The sequence below is a fragment of the Protopterus annectens genome, chromosome 14.part0 (assembly GCF_019279795.1).
Source record: "Protopterus annectens isolate FY-2018-M chromosome 14.part0, PAN1.0, whole genome shotgun sequence".
NCBI lineage: Eukaryota > Metazoa > Chordata > Ceratodontiformes > Protopteridae > Protopterus > Protopterus annectens.
In genome coordinates, this window is record NC_056748.1 from 81,470,131 (window position 1) to 81,492,298 (window position 22,168).

A 22,168-nucleotide genomic window follows, 5' to 3' on the forward strand; every position below is an offset into this window, starting at 1 on the left:
CTAGCTATAACTCAGGATTATTACTTTGTTGTACATTTTCCCAGTGCCATAGCTAGGTTGTGGCAAAACTAGGGAATAAACTATTGAGGGATTGGCAGTACTGAACAGGCAAAAATGTAGCAGTGACACTGCTGATCTGCTGACGTTGGCATTAATTTTAAACAGCTATGGCAATGAAGTGATAATATTAATGAACAGGCATCCAGTGCAGATTCCATAGAAGGCCAGTAATATGAAGATAACAAAAAGGGTGTGAAAATAACCATGCTGCAGAATCTCAGCCCCATGTAAAGGGAATGACAACAGTAAAGAACAGTAAAGCTGTAAATGCAGTACCACTGGAAGATCTTCGTGTGGATGAAGGTACTTGATGATAGAGATATTTTAAAGGTAAAAGTAAGAAGTCACAAGAAACAGCACCTAGTGTGTGTCCATTATTAAAAAGCATGCCACAATTTTTTACTTTCTTAAAAAAAAAAATCAGTCTTTTACCAATATATGTCACAAGAGAGTGAAGAGTTGAACAGGTAGACTCTCTCAAGGTGGCATGCATGGCAATGGCTATAATCTTAAATGTGTTCAGACATAGGTGGTTAGCAGACAGCCAATTCGGGATACATTCCAGATTCTCACATATGGAATCCACAGACGATATCATCCTTTGAGGAAGAGAGAGTGGTAAAGCTGAGTACCATCGGCATAACAGTGATGCTGATGACCTCTCTCTCTCTCTCTCATGGATGAGCTCTTGTAAAAGAAGCATGTACATAGAGAACAGTAAAGGGCCTAAGACAAAACTCTGCAGAATTCCAGGTGTTACAGGATAAATTTATGAAGAGTTTATTCCAAAAATGGTTGATTGGGTATGCCCAGTGAGGCAGAAAGCAGACCATTCAATGATGATTCCTGTAGCTTTACTTGGTTTGAATTCATTGAAGGAGAATGTCAGATACCAAAGTGATATCAAGGAGGACCAGAACAGAATAATACCATTTATCTTTAATCTTGTCAATAAATAAGATGACAGAAAATAAGGTGTTAGTTTATCCTAGTCATCCAAATCAAGAGTATACTTCTTCAGTACTGGGGTGACCAAAATCTCATTTAAAGCAGATGAAAAAAATGGTACAAAATTGGTAATAACATCCTGGTAGATCAGTGGTTCAAGCACATCAAAACAGGTCAGAAGCAGTCCTTCTGTCCAGGGATCCAAGCTATAATAGAGGGTTGCATTCTTTAAATCAAGGAGACCAGATCCAAACAGCTAACTTCCTGAGACTCATACCAGGATTACAAACCATTGTAAATGCAGCATGAAACTTTTGAGCATATCATGGAGGGTGACATTGCCTGCAATAAGTTGTGAAAAAAATTAAGTAGCAAACTCACATTTATCAGACAAACGTGCTTTATGAGAGAAAGACAAGTAGGATTACTCAGACTGTCAACCACTTGAAACAGTAGGGCCTGTTATTCAGTCAGCCATGGAAAAGCTCTTTCTTGAAAGGAAAACTGCATTCTTCTGAAAGGTTGCAGCCTGATAAACCACATTGTGTTCATCAAGCCTAAAGCTAGCATCAGAGCAGTGCCTGCATCTCCATTCATGAAAAAAGCAAGAAAAACCCTGCCAAGCCAGAGTTTTCACTGTATGATACCTTAAACCTCTTGTGATGGATGCCAGTGGGATATATGCAAATGACTGTTAAAGATATCATGTGTTTCAGCTACATGGCTTCTGAATGTCCATGACTTGTTTTTAAGTCTTTATGGTTACAGTCAGACAGACCAATAAATCAAACCATTTATGCTCATGCCTTAGATCCTGTCACCTCAAAACCATGGCTCATGTGGTTTAAAGTGAATCTTGTATACACAAGGTGGACCAGAAAAGTCTAGTTAGGAATGTAGTACATTATTAAAAGCTGCAATCTCCTCTTATGACCTCCTGCACTGAGCTACATAAAGAGCTAGTCTAAGACCGGAGAAAAATTGGTTATGAGTAACAGTGCACTCATTCCTGCATTTGACAACTCAAGACTGGAGGGCAGAAAGGCTGCTACTGAGGTAAATACAATAAAAATGAGCAAGATGGTGGTCAGACCAAGATGGTAGTTCCACTGTTAAGTCAGACGTAGACACGCCAAGTACAGAGTATGTTTGCGATGATAAGTAGCAGTGGTAGTTACATGACTGATGCCAAAGCTTTTTGTAATAGAAAGCAACTGCTCTGCAAGAGTCAGCCAGATGTTGAAGCAGGTACATGTCAACACCACTGGCTTGATAAGGAAGTCTGTACCCACCAGTTGCTGAAAAAGGTGGACCTCACATAAAGCATAGTGACTAATTCTGACTTCATTGGCCAAGCCAACAAGCAGGACAAGAAGCACGTGCATGTCAGCCACAGTAACATAGTAAAACGGTTTCACTTCATATACTTGAAATGCTGAAATCCTGAATTTCAGCATTTCGAGTGCATGAAGCCAAAACTTCAGAATAGCGAAAGTGCATAAGCACGAATGTGGGCATGTCGAATCCGCTCTTATACAGTGATGCTACGTTATGGGAAGTGTTTGTTTGGGATGTTTGTGTTCGGATTTTCAGGTGAGTGTATGTGAGTGTTTTTGTAACATATGTGTGATGTGTGTGTGTGTGTGTGTGTGTGTGTGTGTGTGTCTGCGAAGGACTGTAGAATGTGTGTGTTGAGTTTTGTTTTTTTTTCTGTTTGTGCGATCTTGGAGTTAGTATATATATATATATATATATATATATATATATATATATATATATATATATATATATATATAAGTATGGGGGGTGTTGGGGGTGCAGGGCGGCTTGCCCCCGTGCTTCTGTTTAGTGTAGGTATGTGTGGTGTTTTGTTGTGTTTTTTGTGATGCACATGTTGTAGTTTGTGTGTGGTGTAGTGTATGTGTGTTCAGGTTTGTGATTTCGGCTTTCTCGGGTTTCGGTGTTGTGATGGTTTCAACTTCATGCACTCGAAATGCTAAAATTTGGGATTTCAGCATTTCAAGTATATGAAGTGAAACCAGTAATACATATATACACCTGAGCATCACAAGCTTCCTGTAGCAATGATTTAGTGAGTTTTCACAGTTTATTCCCACTAGTCTGTGCAGCACATGCACTTATGTAATGGCTTAAAGCATAACACATTAATTCGTATGAAATATATTAAAACAGGCTTAGCTATCTCTTTGAAGTGTACATTGTCTAATATGAGGCTCACTGCATGAAACAGTTACTCTAGTCCATTAATGGATTATTGGTGAGCTATGAATATAATTCAACATGCTTGTGTGAAGACTATAGAACAGATATGAAGCTGAGTCAGGTATGGATACAAGTTACATAAGGAAAGCCGGTGGTGGAATGCAAACATCTAAGAAGTTATCTAAAGTTAGAGATAGAAACGTTAGACCAGACTAAGAAGGAATACTGTTTGACTAACAAAGAGGCTAAGACAGCAGTAGAGATAGCAAAGAGCAAGGTGTCAGAGACAACTCTACCAGATTCTGGAAGGTGACTCAGCAGATGGCATTAAAAAACTCATCAGTTTGCAAGGCAAAGGCAGAAAGATAAAGAACATAGTAATCAGACACTGTTCATAAGGAATCCAGCAACAACCTTCTCTCCAGTCCACAACACATTAAAGGCAGAAAGGAGAAGTACTTACAGTAGATTCTGAATGAAGAAAACCTCACAAAAGTTGTATTGCCTGACACAGCCTATGATGAAAGAAGAGAAAGAACCCACCCTAGCAGAAGTAATAACAGAACTTAGAAAAATGAAGTCAGGGAAAGTGGCAGACACAGATGAAGTCACAGCAGATATGATCAAGCTTTTGGATACTTAGGGAGAAGGGTACTCATAGCAGTATGGATAGAGAGGTGTATCCCAGTTGACTGGAAAATAAGCATTCTACTGCTAGTGTACAAGAACAAAAGGGACATTCACAATGGTGTGCAGTCAACCTCGAACGATTAAAAGAGTGAACGCTCTTTAATCGACCCCTTAAAATCTAAAGCACTAAATCCCGAACACATGGAACAGCAATTTTTTTCCCAGGGGAAAAAAATTGCTGCTCTGCAAAAAAAAAAAAAAATCCAAACACAAAATAAAGTGGGAAGCTTCGCCCCCCCACACTCCCCCCTACTTAAATATACCAACTCGAGATTGCACCACAGTGGAGGAAATGGCAAAGTCCTGAAAATGGGCCTGTGATTTTTTTTTCCCTGGGAAAAAAAATCGCTGTTCTGTGTGTTCGGGATTTAGTGCTTTAAATTTTAAGGTGTTGATTAAAGAGCGTTCACTCTTTTAATCGTTCGAGGTTATAATATAGACCCGATTGATAAATGAATATGCAGAGTAGCAGTAAGTAAAATAGGAAATGAGCAATCCATATTCAGATTAGGATGTGGCATAACCAAACAATGTTTACAGTGAAACAGATAACAGAGAGAGGAGAAGCTGGGGATGGGAAAAAAGTCCATCTGGGCATACCTAGACTTAGATAAAGCATATGAGAAGATGCAGTGAAAATCAAAAAAACAGAAGAAGGATTCGCAGTCTTGGTTTTTCAAGCATAGCAAATAATTCATAATTGTTGAAAAAAGATGTAGCTCAATACATCATGTGGAACTAAAATACTTTAATACTTTAAATAGAATAAACAACCGAGTGACATCAAACGTTTTTGCTTACAGCTTCATCAGGCAAATTTAAAACTTAAAAACATTCTGCCTAATATAGCAGTTCTCAGACCATGAGTTTACTAATGTCAGAATTAGTTGCATTCATAGATTCATAGATTCACAGACTGTTACTACGCTAACAACCCAGGGGGGACTTTTTAAGCCTAGCCAAGTTTTCCCAAAAGAATAATGATGTACTGTATTCAAATAGGACATTGAGGGCTAGGCATTTATAAGCTACCTCTATCCATAAAGGGCATGGGTGCCAGGCCCGGTGTAAATTTCCTATTCCTCATCAACTTGTCTAGGCTGTGCTTAAACTGAGTAATAGACAAACTCAGCTTCACATGGATGGGAAACCTGTTCCATAGGAGGGGTAGTCTCTGGAACACATATCTGTCTCTCTAGCATGTTCTGTTTAAGTCACACACAAAAATCGGGTCCTTAGACCGTGTATTTCTGGTACTGTTTGATTTCTGAATATGCAGGAGATTCATAAGTGTGAGGTTTGTGGATGCCTTGTAAGCCAGGCATAGGTTCATAGGTTCATAGGTTCATAGGTTCGTACTAGGCTATCTGCCCAAGGGCATTTATAAGCCTAGCCCATAGTTATTTGGCTTTCGCCTCCCCTTTAGTTTGAATAAAACTATGCCTATTATTTTGCTGTGCCTCTGTCAAGCAGTGACACAGAAGTAATCCCTGGGGTATATCTGCGATCCCCCATCCATTGGTCAAGATTCCTCTTGAACAAGGCCAGCGAGGTGCTCTGCCTCACATGTACCGGGATTTTGTTCCACAGCATAGGGAGTCTCTGGGTGATGAATCTGTCCCTCCAGCACGTTCTATTAATAACCGTGTCAAGGTTTAAGTCTCCCACCCTTATGGTTCTGAGGGATCTAGATTTTTTGAGGTGAAGCATATTCATCAAATCAGGGTTTGACATGGCCTTATATGTCAGGCACAGGTCTCCTCTGAGCAAGCGGTATGAGACTGAATAGAGCTGGAGTTCTTTCAGTCGGGCAGCATAAGACATATTTTTGAGACCCTTTATCCTTTTGGTGAGGAACTTTTGGGGCCTTTCCAGCTGCTGCAGGTGTCGGGTCAGATACATTCCGAATGGGGCATTGTACTCAATCATAGGTCTAATGAGTGATGAGTACAGGGGACGATGACCTCCCTTGATCTAGATGTGAATCCCTTCATGATCAGGTGGGCAATGTAGAAGGTTTTCCTAACTACTTTAGCAACATGAGTGTCAAACGAAAGGCTACTGTCAACCTGGGTCCCCAGATCCCTGATGACTTCTTCTGTGCTCAGTGGATTGCCACCTATATGGTAGCTAGGGGTAACCTTGTTTTTCCCGAAGGGTATGACTATGCATTTCTTGGCATTTAACTTTAGGCCATGGCTCTGGCACCAGTTATCCGTTTCTGTGAGGCCCTTCTGAAGGATATCTGTGTCAGATGTGTTTTCGACTATGGCGCCCAGTTTGCAGTCATCTGCAAACTTTGTCAGCCATAACCCTACTGTGTTTGCTTGTACTTCAGAAAAGTAGATGCCGAACAAGAGTGGACCCAGGACTGATCCCTGTGGGACACCACTTGTGACAGGCTTTGAGTCTGACATGGCTCCAGCAACTCTGACCCTGTGGGTTCTGTCACTTAGCCAGTTTGCAACCCATCTTGTGATGTATGGGTTTACATTCAAGCTGATGAGTTTTTCGATGATACCCGAGTGGGGTATTGTGTCAAAGGCCTTTGCCAGGTCAAGGTAGGCTGTATGGACTGCCTTTCCCTCATCAATGGCCTTGGTGACTGTCTCGGAAAAGTCAACCAAGTTTAAAAGGCATGATCTGCCTTTGACAAAGCCAAACTGGGTTGGATCCAAAGTCTGCAAGTTCCCTATGTCTTTATTTATGAGTTCCATTATGATCCTCTCCATGGCTTTGCAGATAAGGCTTGTCAAGCTAATGGGACGGTAATTTCCAGGGTCGGTGGAGGCACCGCCTTTGAAGTGGGACCACAGTCGCCGTCGCCACTCCTTGGGTACGTATCCTGAGGTGAGGCTAAGATTAAACAGCTGTCCTAACTGCGGGTTTAATTCCTCATTGAGTTCGTGGAGCACACAGCCGGGGACACCATCCGGTCCCATGGATGCTGTGTTTTTGCTTTGGAGAGAGCAGTTCTCACCTGGGTGTTGGAGATGTTTGGGGGCTACAATCCTCTGGTATAGATATCTCTCCTTTTGGGGAGAAGTTTGCACTGAACCTGTCAGCCAGTATGTTGGCAATGTGTGTAGGTTCAGTAATCTTCACATCATTTTGAACTAATTCTGAGCATATCTGGGAGTTTCCTCCTAGGTTTCTAACATAGCTAAAGAAGGCCTTATGATTGTCTTTTGAGTCCTTGGCGATTTTTCTCTCAAAATTTGCCTTGGATGATTTTATGAGAGCTCTTAGTTTTTACTTATAATGATCAAAGGTGTCTTACCTTTCAAGGATTTTGCTCTATCTTGTAGTAGCTTCCTCCTTTTGTTGTAGAGCTTGTTTATGGCTGGGGTCCACCAGACTGGACGCTTGCCTTTGGTACAAAGAGTCTTAGTTTTGTTTGGGATTGCCTGATCCATGCAGTCCTGTAGGTGCTGGTAGAAGGCATTTGTAAGTGATTCAGCGGTTTGAGTAATGTTTACCACTGGCTCAGGGGCCTTAAAGGAGACCACATTAGTTTTTAGAAGTGTGAAGTCGGCTTTTGAGAAGTTTTTCACTGTGGTCTTTTTATTTCAGGTGGGGCGGGATGAGGACCTCCAGCGAGATTAGTTTATGATCTGATCTCACCAGTGAGGGGTATACTTCGGTGTTGAACATTTTGATCCCATGTTCATGATGATGAGATCAAGTATGTTTTCTCCTCTTGTGGGGATGGTGACTAGTTGTTCCATGGCATTTGAGTTTATGAACTCCAGGAACCTTTGGGCTAGAGTGTTTGGGCTTGAGTAGTGTTCCCAGTCTATATTAGGGTAGTTGAAGTCACCTAGTATGATGGTGTTTGGAGATACATTTATCCCTCCATTGTTTTCAGGAAGGCCATGTGAGGTTCCTGAGTTTGAGAGGGTGGCCTGTAACATGCTACAAATTGCAGAGCAGTCTTGCCTATGGTTAATTGCACCTGGATGGTCTCCGATGCATCGTGCATTGCCACCAACCTTGAGGTGTGGGTGTCCTTTATGAATATGGACACCCCCCCTCCTTTCTTGGTGTTGTCCGGATTTTGGGGCCGGAACGCATGATATGAGGTGAAACCTGCTAGTGCTGGGGTGCTCTCAGGAGCCTTGAACCAGGTTTCTGTCACAGCACAGACATCGATGTTCTCCATACTGAGAAGGGCCTCGAGTGCGTGCATCTTGAGATTGAGACTTCTGGCATTGAGCAGCATTACCCTTAGTTTTTTTACTTTTTTGTTCTAGGGTGGTAGGTTTAGAATTTGAGCCTTGCCTAAAAAGGCACTATGGGGTGGCAAGAGCCTTTGCCAATATCCGGAAGCCTAGGGGTGACAGGTGCAAGCCGTCCCTTAAGCAGCGTGGCTTGTCCAGCATGTCATCCCAGGCAGACAGACATTGATCCCTTTGAATGACACCAGAATTTAAGCCAATTATTAAAGCTGATCATCTTATCACTGTATTGTGGCATCATTCTAGGTGAAGGTAGGATACTGCTCAAGGTCAGGGTCATACCTGCCTGGGCTACATAATCAGAGAGCTCCTCAGTGTCTCTTTTCATGTAGTCCAAGGAGGTACGTCTCAGGTCGTTGACACCAGCGTGGACAATGACTGAGTCGTACTTGTACCTGCTGTTGAGAGACCTGAGTGCTTGTGTTATGTGGCGGATTCTAGCGCCCGACAGGCAGCTTACTGTGACCTTCTCCTTACTCAGTCTGGTGAGCGGGACGTCAGTGTGTCTGACTATGGAGTCACCTATGACAAGTATGTTTGGTGTTGTATTTGGCCTTAAGGGCAGTGACTGCTTTGCACACTGATTTTGTTGTTTATATGTGTTGTTTGTGTGGTGTATTGAGTATGCAGTTGCTTGGGTGTCTGCTTTGGAGGCCTCTGCTGTTTAGGTAAATTTTTACTCAGAGCCTCCGAGTATGTCTTAGTGTGTTTATGTGTTTGATTCAGTGGTGTGGTTGAGTTATGTGAGACTGGTATTGTGGTGTGTGTAGTTGCCTTCTCCTCCTGCCTGGTCTTGCCAGTCCTGAGTTGAGAGAGCTCAGCCTCCAGTCTGGCTAAATAGCTGCATCTCTCACAAGTGTTAGTGTTACGTGGGAGGAGGAGAGGGTTGTCCGTGTACATGAGAGAATTGTAACATTGTCTCAGAATTCCCAGATTCACCAACTGGGCAGGAGAGGACGCCAGCATCTGACCCTTTGACATGCTAGAAAGAATTATGAGTTGGTATGAGACAGAAAAGTAGTGGGCTTAGCAGGGAAGTGGGCACTCCTGGGGGGTTTTGCTAGTGAGAGATTTGTATAATATAGGAGTGCTTGACCTGCAAAGAGAATGCTTATAAGACAAAGGATATGCTTATAAGACAAGTGCTGAGCTTTTTGAGAAGAAAAAGCTATTTGGAACAAGTGCTGCACTTTTTAGTGTAGGTGTAAACTGTTTAGGTTCCTAACAGAGCAGTTCTAAGGGAAAAATTGAAGAACAGACTTTCTGGAGCCAGAAAGAGTTTAACCTTGTTTAACCGGCGCTGCCCGATGCTGCTGTAGTGGCAACTCCGCGCTAAAGCACGTTGAAGCGTGCTTGATAGCAGGGGCTGGAAAGAAGCAGGAATAGACCCAAAAGGGAAAATAAAACTACAGTTTCAAGTCAGTAACCACCTCTACGGGGGGCAGGGAAGCTGCTCAATGTTAGTCACTGCCACTGATCAACAGAGAGACCCTTCTCCAGCCCAAGCCAAAATGGCCTCACAGAAACTTTCAAACAGTTCAGGAACAGCAAGCCTGTAACTGAACTTTTTTAACTCTCAGAAAAGTGGGAAAAAAAGCAAGATTTTTTTTTGTTTTTGTTTTTTTACAGAGATAGCAGAGGTTCACAAGTAATATCAAGTTATAACAGTGCAGTAAATGACCCCACACAAGAGTGCTAGGTCAAGGACAGAAAATATGCAAGTTTTAAGAAAAAACGATTTAAAATTAAGTGCAAACAGGAATTTCAGCAAACAGCTTTTGGTTGTGCTCTAAATACAGCTACTAATACAGAAATCAAGTTTAACAAGCCAGAAAATGCTCAAGCTAGGCAGCTATGCAGAAAAACTTAGCAAATAAACAGAGAAAAAATACTTAAAATCTCAAAAGTGGCTCCCTTCTTCTCTCAGCGTTTTTTCCTCTTGGAGGGTGTTTCACCAACAGCCAACAAGCCTGAAAAGACACCCAAACCACGAGGCAACTGTGTTTTAAGAGAGGAAGATGAAGGAGTTATGGAAATGATCCCTAGTGGCCAATAAAACTACAGTTTCAAGTCAGTAACCACCTCTACGGGGGGCAGGGAAGCTGCTCAATGTTAGTCACTGCCACTGATCAACAGAGAAACCCTCCTCCAGCCCAAGCAAAAATGGCCTCACAGAAACTTTCAAACAGTTCAGGAACAGCAAGCCTGTAACTGAACTTTTTTAACTCTCAGAAAGTGGGAAAAAAGCAAGATTTTTTTTGTTTTTGTTTTTTACAGAGATAGCAGAGGTTCACAAGTAATATCAAGTTATAACAGTGCAGTAAATGACCCCACACAAAAGTGCTAGGTCAAGGACAGAAAATATGCAAGTTTTAAGAAAAAAACGATTTAAAATTAAGTGCAAACAGGAATTTCAGCAAACAGCTTTTGGTTGTGCTCTAAATACAGCTACTAATACAGAAATCAAGTTTAACAAGCCAGAAAATGCTCAAGCTAGGCAGCTATGCAGAAAAACTTAGCAAATAAACAGAGAAAAAATACTTAAAATCTCAAAAGTGGCTCCCTTCTTCTCTCAGCGTTTTTTCCTCTTGGAGGGTGCTTCACCAACAGCCAACAAGCCTGAAAAGACGCCCAAACCACGAGGCAACTGGGTTTTAAGAGAGGAAGATGAAGGAGTTATGGAAATGACCCCTAGTGGCCAATAAAACTTCAGATCTGAAGTAGGCAGACTTCATTTGTCTGCAACCTGTGGGTATCGGATCCGACCTCGGATCCGAGCCGGCCTTTCAAAAGCTTAGGCTCCGAGCTCCTAGCTCCTCCCTCTACCCATAACCCCTTGCCAAGCCCTGACTGACCCCAGATTTCGTTTGCCGCTTTCAAGTTGCGACGGATTCCTTGAGCTCCTAGTGCAGATAAGTTTTCTGACAGGAAAATTTTGTAAAATTTAACTTTTTTTGATTATTTTAAATAGAAGTGTGTCTGTTAGGCTTTCCTTCCTCTACCTTTTATTTTTTCTTCCCGGGTTTGCGTAGTTTGAGTGGGTTGTGTGTGTTTAGGCCTGTTAGGGCTAGAGTATGTCTGAAGCCCATAAGGCAGTTTTTTCTAAGTGCACCGAGTGTGGCCATAAGCTGTCCCCGGCGGATGGCCACACTCGATGTGTTTACTGCTTGGGGGTTGACCACCTGTCATCTGCTTGTACCATTTGTGCAGGCTTCAACCCCGAGCTTTGAGGGAGCAGAGGTCGAAGCTTGTTCTGGCGGGACTTCTCCTCCAGATACCGCTCGCTTCTGCCCTTCTACACAGCAAGCAGTTGCTGTGGGCTCTCCTCCCCTGGCTGGGACTCAACCTCCCTCTAAGACGCCGGAGGAGAGAGAGTCTTCTAGGGAGAGAGAAAAGAAGGAGAGGCACAGGGAGAGGCACCACAAACGGAGAGCTGAAACCTCTAGTTCGGCTCCTCCATCCAAGCGGGCCTCTCCTGTGCCTTCTAGTTTCCCTCCTCCTCGGCTCCACTCCCCTCGGTTCTCTCCTGGGCCCGAGGAGGAGGAGGCTAGCCCTTCAGCGAGGTCCCCAAGGCGGCTCTCTAGGTCCGCTTCGGTGGCCTCGACTAGATCTATCTTCTCCATGAGTGAAGCAGACATGGACCGGATGATGAGGAGATTCATCCAGGCCCAAATGCAAATGGGAGTGCTCCTAGCCCCCCCCCCATCCGGGAGGGGCTTCGACCCGTGTGCTCGCCCCTTTGGCTCCTCCGCCGACCCACACCATGGGTTCGGAGCTGTCGGCGCCGGGCAGCGTTGGACCCGCGGGTGGGTCGGAGCCGATAGGTCGGCGCACCGCCGATCCGTCCCATCCCTTGAGTGCTTGGTGCCGGACCCGACCTCTCGAGCCGAGGACCGAGCCTCAGATCCGAGGGAGCTGGTGTGTCTTCGCCCGTCAGGTCGGAGCACACGGTCTCGGATCCGACGGTCGCTCCGCCCGATCCGTGCGCCGGATCCGAGTGGGGGTCGGCTCGGGTTCAGAAAAGCTGGCTCCCCTCGGCCTTCGGCGTAGTGGAAAGGGCACTGTTGAGGACTTCCGGACCCCGGTCCCTGCCACGGCTCCATCCCGCACTCCCTTGCAGTTGGGCCAGGCTCCCACCAGCCGGTCCCAGGGACAGCCCGCCTCGATGTCCCAAGTAGTTCCCTTGGAACATCCAGCTGCGGAAAAGTACTCCTCGGACAGCCCCAAGAAGTACCTCGAAGCGTAAGTGCAAAAGGAGGCACATGGACTCCCGAGTCCGTTACAAGACACAGACTTGGATGAAGGGAGGGCTCCCCAAGGTCACCCCTGAAGACGTCTCATTTGGAGACATTATGGAAATGTTGAGGATCAGGGGTGGTCTGCCCCAAGGCCTCCTCAGACGAGTCTGTGTTCTTGGAGGCATTCGAGGCGGCCCATCTACCTCTTGGGTGTCCCTCCTGCCGACCCTCTGGTGGACCTTATATCCACCAGAGCGTGGAAGGATCCGGACACCGTTGAGCCTGTACCCAAGCGTCCTGACTGTATCCTTTCCTCCGGCGGACCGCACTCACTGGAGCAAAGGCCCTCCAGTAGATGCCATGATGATGGCTGCAGCCACTAAGAGGGAGTTGGCCCAGGAGAGTCCTCTATGCATCCTCCGGGCAAGGAGTCCCGCCGATGGATTGCATTGGGAAGCGAGTTTTCAGTTCAGCAACCTTCTCTTTGAGAGCTGAACTACATGGCACACGCCATCAGGATGCAGCGGATTTGATTAAAGAATACGCTGCATCTCCCCAGAGTCCATGTCGGGTGAGGACAAGCAGGTATACTCCACCGAATGGCCACTCTTAGAGCAGTTTCTAACACATCTATGCGGCTACTTTCTCACGCTACCGAGGGAGCCGCTAGAGCCAGCGGAGCAGGCCTAGTCATGAGGCGGCAGGCCTGGCTCCGCCACTGTGATTTCGCAGAGCCCTTCAAGGCGACTTTCGAATGCCCCTTTGATGGTTCTGCCTTGTTTGGCAAAACTGTTCGCGAAACATTGGTCCAGAGCGAGAAGGACGGAAGACGCTGTCTGCCGTCGAGTCCGCTTCTCAGCTCCCCAGAGGTCCTTCTCAAGAACCAAAAGGGACAGAAGAAGATGTGGTTCCGAAGTCGCAGCAGTCCCAACCTGCTCCGGATAACCAGTCCTCCCGTGGCAGAGGAGGACAGGGAGGTCGCCGTCCTAGAGGCAGAGGGTTCCTAGAAACTTTGGGTCCAGAGAACCTTTCTCTGATAGGCCCACGCAGCAGCCCTGAAGGGTTGCCCGGCTGTCCGTCTCTGGAGGCAGTCGGGGGGCGCTTTTCGAGGCACCTAACTTCTTGGGAGTCCATCACAACAGACCGTTGGGTGCTTCGCGTGATATCCAGAGGTTATACAATTCCCCTGTACAAAGTTCACAGATCTCGCAGCCTCCCAGATGTACCACCCGACCAAAGGGAGGCAGCAGCTATCGAAATCGGACAGCTGCTAGAAAAAAGAACTATCCAGTGCATCCCCCTAGATCAAACCGGGTCAGGGTTTTACTCCAGGTTCTTTTTAGTGCCAAAGAAAACGGGGGACTTAAGACCGATCTTAGATCTTTCCCTGCTGAACCTGTCAGTAACCAAGCAAAAGTTCCGGATGGTCAGCCTTCAATCTATACTCCCCCTCTTGAGGGAGAATGACTGGATGTGCTCCATCGACCTCAAGGACGCGTACTACCACATTCGCATGGACAGACGGTCCAGGAGGTTTCTTCGCTTCCGGCTGGGAGCCAGTCATTATCAGTTCAGGGTCCTCCCCTTCGTTCTCACCTCAGCCCCCAGGGTGTTCACCAAGGTACTAGCGGTTGTAGCGGCCCACCTGAGACTCCAGGGATTACAGGTCTTTCCGTACCTGGACGACTGGCTCCTGACGGCATCATCAAGGCATCTTCTGTGCTCAGCCAGGGACTACTTCCCTCCTATGGCCCCAAGGCTGGGCATCACTATCAACTGGGAGAAATCTTTACTGCACCCCACACAAATTATAGATTTCATAGGAGGAAGGCTAAACACCAGGTCAATGCGAGCCTTCCTCACCCCAGACAGAATTTCCAACCTGAAGTGTCATGTCGCAGCGGTCCTGCAACCATTTCTGACAGCAGCTTCGGTCCTGAGGGCCCTAGGTTCGATGGCGGCAGCTATCCCACTTCTTATTCATGCGCGCTTATGCATGCGGGTTCTTCAATGGACCCTTCAGGTTCAGTGGTCCCCTCTCTATTCCTCTCTCAACAGTCCGATAGCGGTCAGCAAAGCATGCAAGGATTCCCTTCTTTGGTGGCTTCGGTCTCCGGAGCCTCTGACAGGGAGACCTTTTTGTGCAGCATTTCCCCGAGCCACAGTGACCACGGACGCTTCTTGCCTCGGGTGGGGGGGGCATTCTGCGGGGAAGATTGTCCAAGGCACGTGGAACTCCACAGAGACTTCGTTGCATATAAATGTCCTGGAAATGAGGGCTGTGCTCCTAGCGTTGCAAGCACTTCACAACCTTCTTCCTTCAGGGACTATTGCCATTCAGACAGACAACATGTCGGTAGTCTGGTACATCAACAAACAGGGAGGAACCAGGTCCTATCCCCTTTGTCGAGAGGCCATGAGAGTCTGGGAATGGGCAATTTCCACCAAACGCTTTCTTGTAGCAACGCACATTCCGGGAAAATCCAACATCCTTGCGGACAAACTCAGTTGCACCATTCTTTCCCCTCACGAGTGGTCTCTCAATCCTCAGGTAGTGAAGAAGATTTTTGCCGTTTGGGGGCAACCCTGTTGCGATCTTTTTGCCTCTCACTCAAACGCCAAATGCGACAATTTCTTCGCTCTGCTTCCCCCACCAGGGGAATCCCGAGAGATGCGCTGGTGCATGCTTGGCCTCCCGGTCTCCTTTATGCCTACCCTCCACTACCTCTGATGCAGAGGCTTCTGCAGAAAGCCAACAGTTTGGGGAGCAGAATGATTCTCATTGCCCCGTTCTGGCCTCGTCAACCCTGGTTCCCCTTTGTATGGTCTCACAAAGTGAATCCACCCTGGATTCTGGATCCGATCCCGGATCTCATCTCCCACCCTCTGGGAATTCCGGTCCCCAATCTACGCACCCTGAAATTGACAGCTTGGCTGCTCCACTTCCATCCTTGATTAGGACTCCCGGTATCTCGTCACCGGTCAAGGCCATCCTAGTGGCGGCTCATAAACCTTCCACTAGGCAGGTTTATCGGAGTAATTGGAAGAGATTCTCTATTTGGGCGGTCCAGAAAAGTTTGGATCCTTTTTCAGCACCTATGTCGGCAGTGCTGGATTTTTTAACAGACCTCTTTCATCAAGGGGCAAGTTCTTCCACGATTAAGGTACAATTGGCAGCCATCTCTCATTATCACATTGGTCATGAGACAGCTCCACTCATGACGGCGAAATTGTGCAAAACCTTTCTTAAAGGGATTTTTTGTTGAGGCCTCCAGTCAAAGAGATTGTACCACCTTGGGACCTATCTTTAGTTCTGCAAGCCCTTACTGCTCCTCCCTTCGAGCCTGCAGCTTCTACAGACCTGAAGTACCTTTCCTGGAAGACTGCCTTCTTAGTAGCTATCACTTCAGCCAGAAGAGTGTCTGAACTTCAGGCTCTATGCGTCAAGCCGCCTTACCTTTCCTTCTTTCCAGATAGGGTGTGCCTCAGGACCAATCCATCCTTTCTTCCAAAAGTCTCTTCAGAATCTAATATCAACCAATCAATCAACTTACCTGTGTTTTTTCCCAAGAACTCAAACAAAGGAGAATACAAATTGCATTCCTTGGATGTTCATAGACAATTACGATTTTACATTCACAGAATAGCTGGTCACAGGCAATCAGATCAGCTGTTCATCTCCTTTGCTAAATTTGCTTTGGGTAAAGCAGTTTCTAAAGTCACTCTGTCGAGATGGATTGCTAATTGTATTCTGCAGGCTTATGACACTTCAGGTAGACCTGCTCCTCAGAGGGTTACGGCTCATTCTACTAGGGCACTCTCCACGTCAGCCGCCTTTAAGTCCCGTGTGTCATTGGATGATATCTGCGCGGCAGCCACTTGGGCCTCACCTCATACCTTTATTTCTCATTATAAGGTGGATGTTGTTTCCAGGGGAAGAGCATCCTTTGGCTCAGCGGTGCTCCGGAACATCCTTCCATGACGGCCGCCCAAGATTCAGGTAGCTGGGGACTCTGTCCCACAGGTTGCAGACAAATGAAGTCTGCCTACTTCAGATTTAGAAGTTATGTACTCACCATAACGTTCCATCTGAGTAGGTGACTTCATTTGGATGCAACCATCCCCCTGACCTTTATACAGCGAGTATTTATGCTTTGTTCAGATACTTTATTCAGTATTATATAGGCAAACTCAATCTGAGGTCAGTCAGGGCTTGGCAAGGGGTTATGGGTAGAGGGAGGAGCTAGGAGCTCGGAGCCTAAGCTTTTGAAAGGCCGGCTCGGATCCGAGGTCGGATCCGATACCCACAGGTTGCATCCAAATGAAGTCACCTACTCAGATGGAACGTTATGGTGAGTACATAACTTCTAATTTCAAGTCAGTAACCACCTCTACGGGGGGCAGGGAAGCTGCTCAATGTTAGTCACTGCCACTGATCAATAGAGAGACCTTCCTCCAGCCCAAGTAAAAATGGCCTCACAGAAACTTTCAAACAGTTCAGTAACAGCAAGCCTGTAACTGAACTTTTTTAACTCTCAGAAAAGTGGGAAAAAAGCAAGATTTTTTTTTGTTTTTGTTTTTTACAGAGATAGCAGAGGTTCACAAGTAATATCAAGTTATAACAGTGCAGTAAATGACCCCACACAAGAGTGCTAGGTCAAGGACAGAAAATATGCAAGTTTTAAGAAAAAAACGATTTAAAATTAAGTGCAAACAGGAATTTCAGCAAACAGCTTTTGGTTGTGCTCTAAATACAGCTACTAATACAGAAATCAAGTTTAACAAGCCAGAAAATGCTCAAGCTAGGCAGCTATGCAGAAAAACTTAGCAAATAAACAGAGAAAAAATACTTAAAATCTCAAAAGTGGCTCCCTTCTTCTCTCAGCGTTTTTTCCTCTTGGAGGGTGCTTCACCAACAGCCAACAAGCCTGAAAAGACACCCAAACCACGAGGCAACTGGGTTTTAAGAGAGGAAGATGAAGGAGTTATGGAAATGACCCCTAGTGGCCAATAAAACTACAGTTTCAAGTCAGTAACTTGATCATCCTAGATCACCCCTCAGCAACCTATAGGAGACTGAGTAGAGGGAAAGGGCTTTCAGTCAGTCTGCATAAGGTAGGTTTTCTATGCCTTGTATTCTTTTTGTAGGGAACCTTTGAGGTCACTCTAGTTGCTGCATTTGCCTGGTTAGGTACATACCAAAGGGAGTACTGTACTCTATGACTGGTCTGATAAGGGCAGAGTACAGTGAGATAATGACCTCTTTGGACCTAGATGCCATGCCCTTACTTAAATGTTGCCCATCATAAAGAGATTTCCTCACCACTATAGCCACATGGTGGTTGAAGGTAAGGCTACTGTCTACATGTGTACCCAGATCCCAGACTAATGGGTCATCTTTTAGGGGTGTATTATCAGCATGGTAATTAGTAAGGATGGTTGATTTCCCAAAGAGTACAATTATGCATTTGTCAGCATTGAGTTTAAGACCGTGGCTTTGGCACCATATCTTAGTCAGAGATAGACCTGCTTAAAGAATGCTAATGCCTGCAGGGGAGCTGATGATAACCTCCAGCTTGCAATCATCTGCAAACTTATTCAGCCTCAAACATTCAGTATTTACTTCCATTTCAGAAAAATAGATTTCAAAAAGGAGTGGACCTAGTACTGAGCCCTGGGGGACTCGGCTAGTGAGTGGCCTCTTGGTGGAGTTCGCCTCACCTATTTGGACCTTGTGGGTCCTATCATTGAGTCAGTTGGCTATCCAGCAGGTGATAAAGGGTTTATACCTAAATTAGTGAGCTTGTCAATAATTTTTCAATGAGGTATTGTATCAAAAGCCTTGGCCAGGCCAAGGTAAGCTGTGTGCACAGTCTTATCTTCATCCAATGCTTTGGTGGCCCTCTCAGAAAAGTTCACCCAATTTAATAGGCATGACCTACCTTTAAAAAAGCCGAACATTGATGGGTCCAGTGTTTGCAGGTTACTTATGTCCTCATTTATCATGTCCATGATGATTCTTTCCACGGCCTTAAATAGGTAGGTATGTGTGGTGTTTTGTTGTGTTTTTTTGTGATGCACATGTTGTAGTTTGTGTGTGGTGTAGTGTATGTGTGTTCAGGTTTGTGATTTCGGCTTTCTCGGGTTTCGGTGTTGTGATGGTTTCAACTTCATGCACTCGAAATGCTAAAATTTGGGATTTCAGCATTTCAAGTATATGAAGTGAAACCAGTAATACATATATACACCTGAGCATCACAAGCTTCCTGTAGCAATGATTTAGTGAGTTTTCACAGTTTATTCCCACTAGTCTGTGCAGCACATGCACTTATGTAATGGCTGAAAGCATAACACATTAATTCGTATGAAATATATTAAAACAGGCTTAGCTATCTCTTTGAAGTGTACATTGTCTAATATGAGGCTCACTGCATGAAACAGTTACTCTAGTCCATTAATGGATTATTGGTGAGCTATGAATATAATTCAACATGCTTGTGTGAAGACTATAGAACAGATATGAAGCTGAGTCAGGTATGGATACAAGTTACATAAGGAAAGCCGGTGGTGGAATGCAAATATCTAAGAAGTTATCTAAAGTTAGAGATAGAAAAGTTAGACCAGACTAAGAAGCAATACTGTTTGACTAACAAAGAGGCTAAGACAGCAGTAGAGACAGCAAAGAGCAAGGTGTCAGAGACAACTCTACCAGATTCTGGAAGGTGACTCAGCAGATGGCATTAAAAAACTCATCAGTTTGCAAGGCAAAGGCAGAAAGATAAAGAACATAGTAATCAGACACTGTTCATAAGGAATCCAGCAACAACCTTCTCTCCAGTCCACAACACATTAAAGGCAGAAAGGAGAAGTACTTACAGTAGATTCTGAATGAAGAAAACCTCACAAAAGTTGTATTGCCTGACACAGCCTATGATGAAAGAAGAGAAAGAACCCACCCTAGCAGAAGTAATAACAGAACTTAGAAAAATGAAGTCAGGGAAAGTGGCAGACACAGATGAAGTCACAGCAGATATGATCAAGCTTTTGGATACTTAGGGAGAAGGGTACTCATAGCAGTATGGATAGAGAGGTGTATCCCAGTTGACTGGAAAATAAGCATTCTACTGCTAGTGTACAAGAACAAAAGGGACATTCACAACGGTGTGCAGTCAACCTCGAATGATTAAAAGAGTGAACGCTCTTTAATCGACCCCTTAAAATCTAAAGCACTAAATCCCGAACACATGGAACAGCGATTTTTTTCCCAGGGGAAAAAAATTGCTGCTCTGCAAAAAAAAAAAAATCCAAACACAAAATAAAGTGGGAAGCTTCGCCCCCCCCCCCCCACACTCCCCCCTACTTAAATATACCAACTCCGAGATTGCACCACAGTGGAGGAAATGGCAAAGTCCTGAAAATGGGCCTGTGATTTTTTTTCCCTGGGAAAAAAAATCGCTGTTCTGTGTGTTCGGGATTTAGTGCTTTAAATTTTAAGGTGTTGATTAAAGAGCGTTCACTCTTTTAATCGTTCGAGGTTATAATATAGACCCGATTGATAAATGAATATGCAGAGTAGCAGTAAGTAAAATAGGAAATGAGCAATCCATATTCAAATTAGGATGTGGCATAACCAAACAATGTTTACAGTGAAACAGATAACAGAGAGAGGAGAAGCTGGGGATGGGAAAAAAGTCCATCTGGGCATTCCTAGACTTAGATAAAGCATATGAGAAGATGCAGTGAAAATCAAAAAAACAGAAGAAGGATTCACAGTCTTGGTTTTTCAAGCATAGTAAATAATTCATAATTGTTGAAAAAAGATGTAGCTCAATACATCATGTGGAACTAAAATACTTTAATACTTTAAATAGAATAAACAACCGAGTGACATCAAACGTTTTTGCTTACAGCTTCATCAGGCAAATTTAAAACTTAAAAACATTCTGCCTAATATAGCAGTTCTCAGACCATGAGTTTACTAATGTCAGAATTAGTTGCATTCATAGATTCATAGATTCACAGACTGTTACTACACTAACAACCCATGGGGACTTTTTAAGCCTAGCCAAGTTTTCCCAAAAGAATAATGATGTACTGTATTCAAATAGGACATTGAGGACTAGGCATTTATAAGCTACCTCTATCCATAAAGGGCATGGGTGCCAGGCCCGGTGTAAATTTCCTATTCCTCATCAACTTGTCTAGGCTGTGCTTAAACTGAGTAATAGACAAACTCAGCTTCACATGGATGGGAAACCTGTTCCATAGGAGGGGCAGTCTCTGGAACACATATCTGTCTCTCTAGCATGTTCTGTTTAAGTCACACACAAAAATCGGGTCCTTAGACCATGTATTTCTGGTACTGTTTGATTTCTGAATATGCAGGAGATTCATAAGTGTGAGGTTTGTGGATGCCTTGTAAGCCAGGCATAGATCACCCCTCAGCAACCTATAGGAGACTGAGTAGAGGGAAAGGGCTTTCAGTCAGTCTGCATAAGGTAGGTTTTCTATGCCTTGTATTCTTTTTGTAGGGAACCTTTGAGGTCACTCTAGTTGCTGCATTTTCCTGGTTAGGTACATACCAAAGGGAGTACTGCACTCTATGACTGGTCTGATAAGGGCAGAGTACAGTGAGATAATGACCTCTTTGGACCTAGATGCCATGCCCTTACTTAAATGTTGCCCATCATAAAGAGATTTCCTCACCACTATAGCCACATGGTGGTTGAAGGTAAGGCTACTGTCTACATGTGTACCCAGATCCCAGACTAATGGGTCATCTTTTAGGGGTGTATTATCAGCATGGTAATTAGTAAGGATGGTTGATTTCCCAAAGAGTACAATTATGCATTTGTCAGCATTGAGTTTAAGACCGTGGCTTTGGCACCATATCTTAGTCAGAGATAGACCTGCTTGACCTTGACCTTCTCACATGCCTTCAAATATTGTACCCCCCTCCCCCCGGATTGACACTAGAAGCTAAGCCAGTTGTTAAAAGCAGTCATTTTCTGTTGGTAATGTGGCATCATCCTTTGAGAAAGTAGTGTGCTGCTCAGTGCTAAGCTCATACCTGCCTGAGACACACAGTCAGCGAGCTTGATCATGTCTCACTTCATATAGTCTAGGGAGGTGTGTCTCAGGTCATTAACACCCATATGGACTATGACAAAGTCATACTGGTACCTGCGGTTCAGTGACCTGAGTGCCTGTGTAACTTGACACATCTTAGCCCCAGAAAGACAGCTAACTATGACTCTCTTCTTATTCAGTCTGGTGAGGAGGAATCACCAATGACCAGGAAATGTGCCTTAAGGGCTTAGCAGTGGTGGCACTGGAAACAGTGTTATTATGTGTAGCTGCAGGTGGTGTTTTAACAGAGTGTTTATGTGATGGCTGAGGACCCTTTCTTTTTACTGTGCAGGAGGTCTTAGTGTTCCAGGAAGGTTACCTGTAAGTACATAAGCATAAGTAGTTTTATGTGGAGGGTCTTTACCCTCTGCAGTAGGCGTAGTGCAAGTGTCACTTACAACCTCTTTAGGATTATTTTTGGTTGTATGAGAGAGTTTTGCCTCCAGCATTAAAGTGTATTTACACCTCTCGCATACACTATCTGTTTTATTAAGAATAAGTTGGTTGTCAGTGTACATGAGGCAATTGCTACAATGCCTCAGAATACCCATCTCAACCAGGCTGACCACAGAGTGAGTTGGGAAGTGCATATCCACAGCCACTGATCTACTAGGGAGGAGTGAGGAAAACATAAATATTGAA

General features: G+C 44.7%; 1 protein-coding gene across 32 annotated transcripts in view; it reads left to right on the forward strand.

Moving 5' to 3' along the window:
* Positions 1 to 22,168, forward strand: part of KCNMA1 (potassium calcium-activated channel subfamily M alpha 1) — a 4,085,072-nt gene that overhangs the window by 2,411,296 nt on the left and 1,651,608 nt on the right. The gene's annotated exons all lie outside the window — the stretch shown is intronic.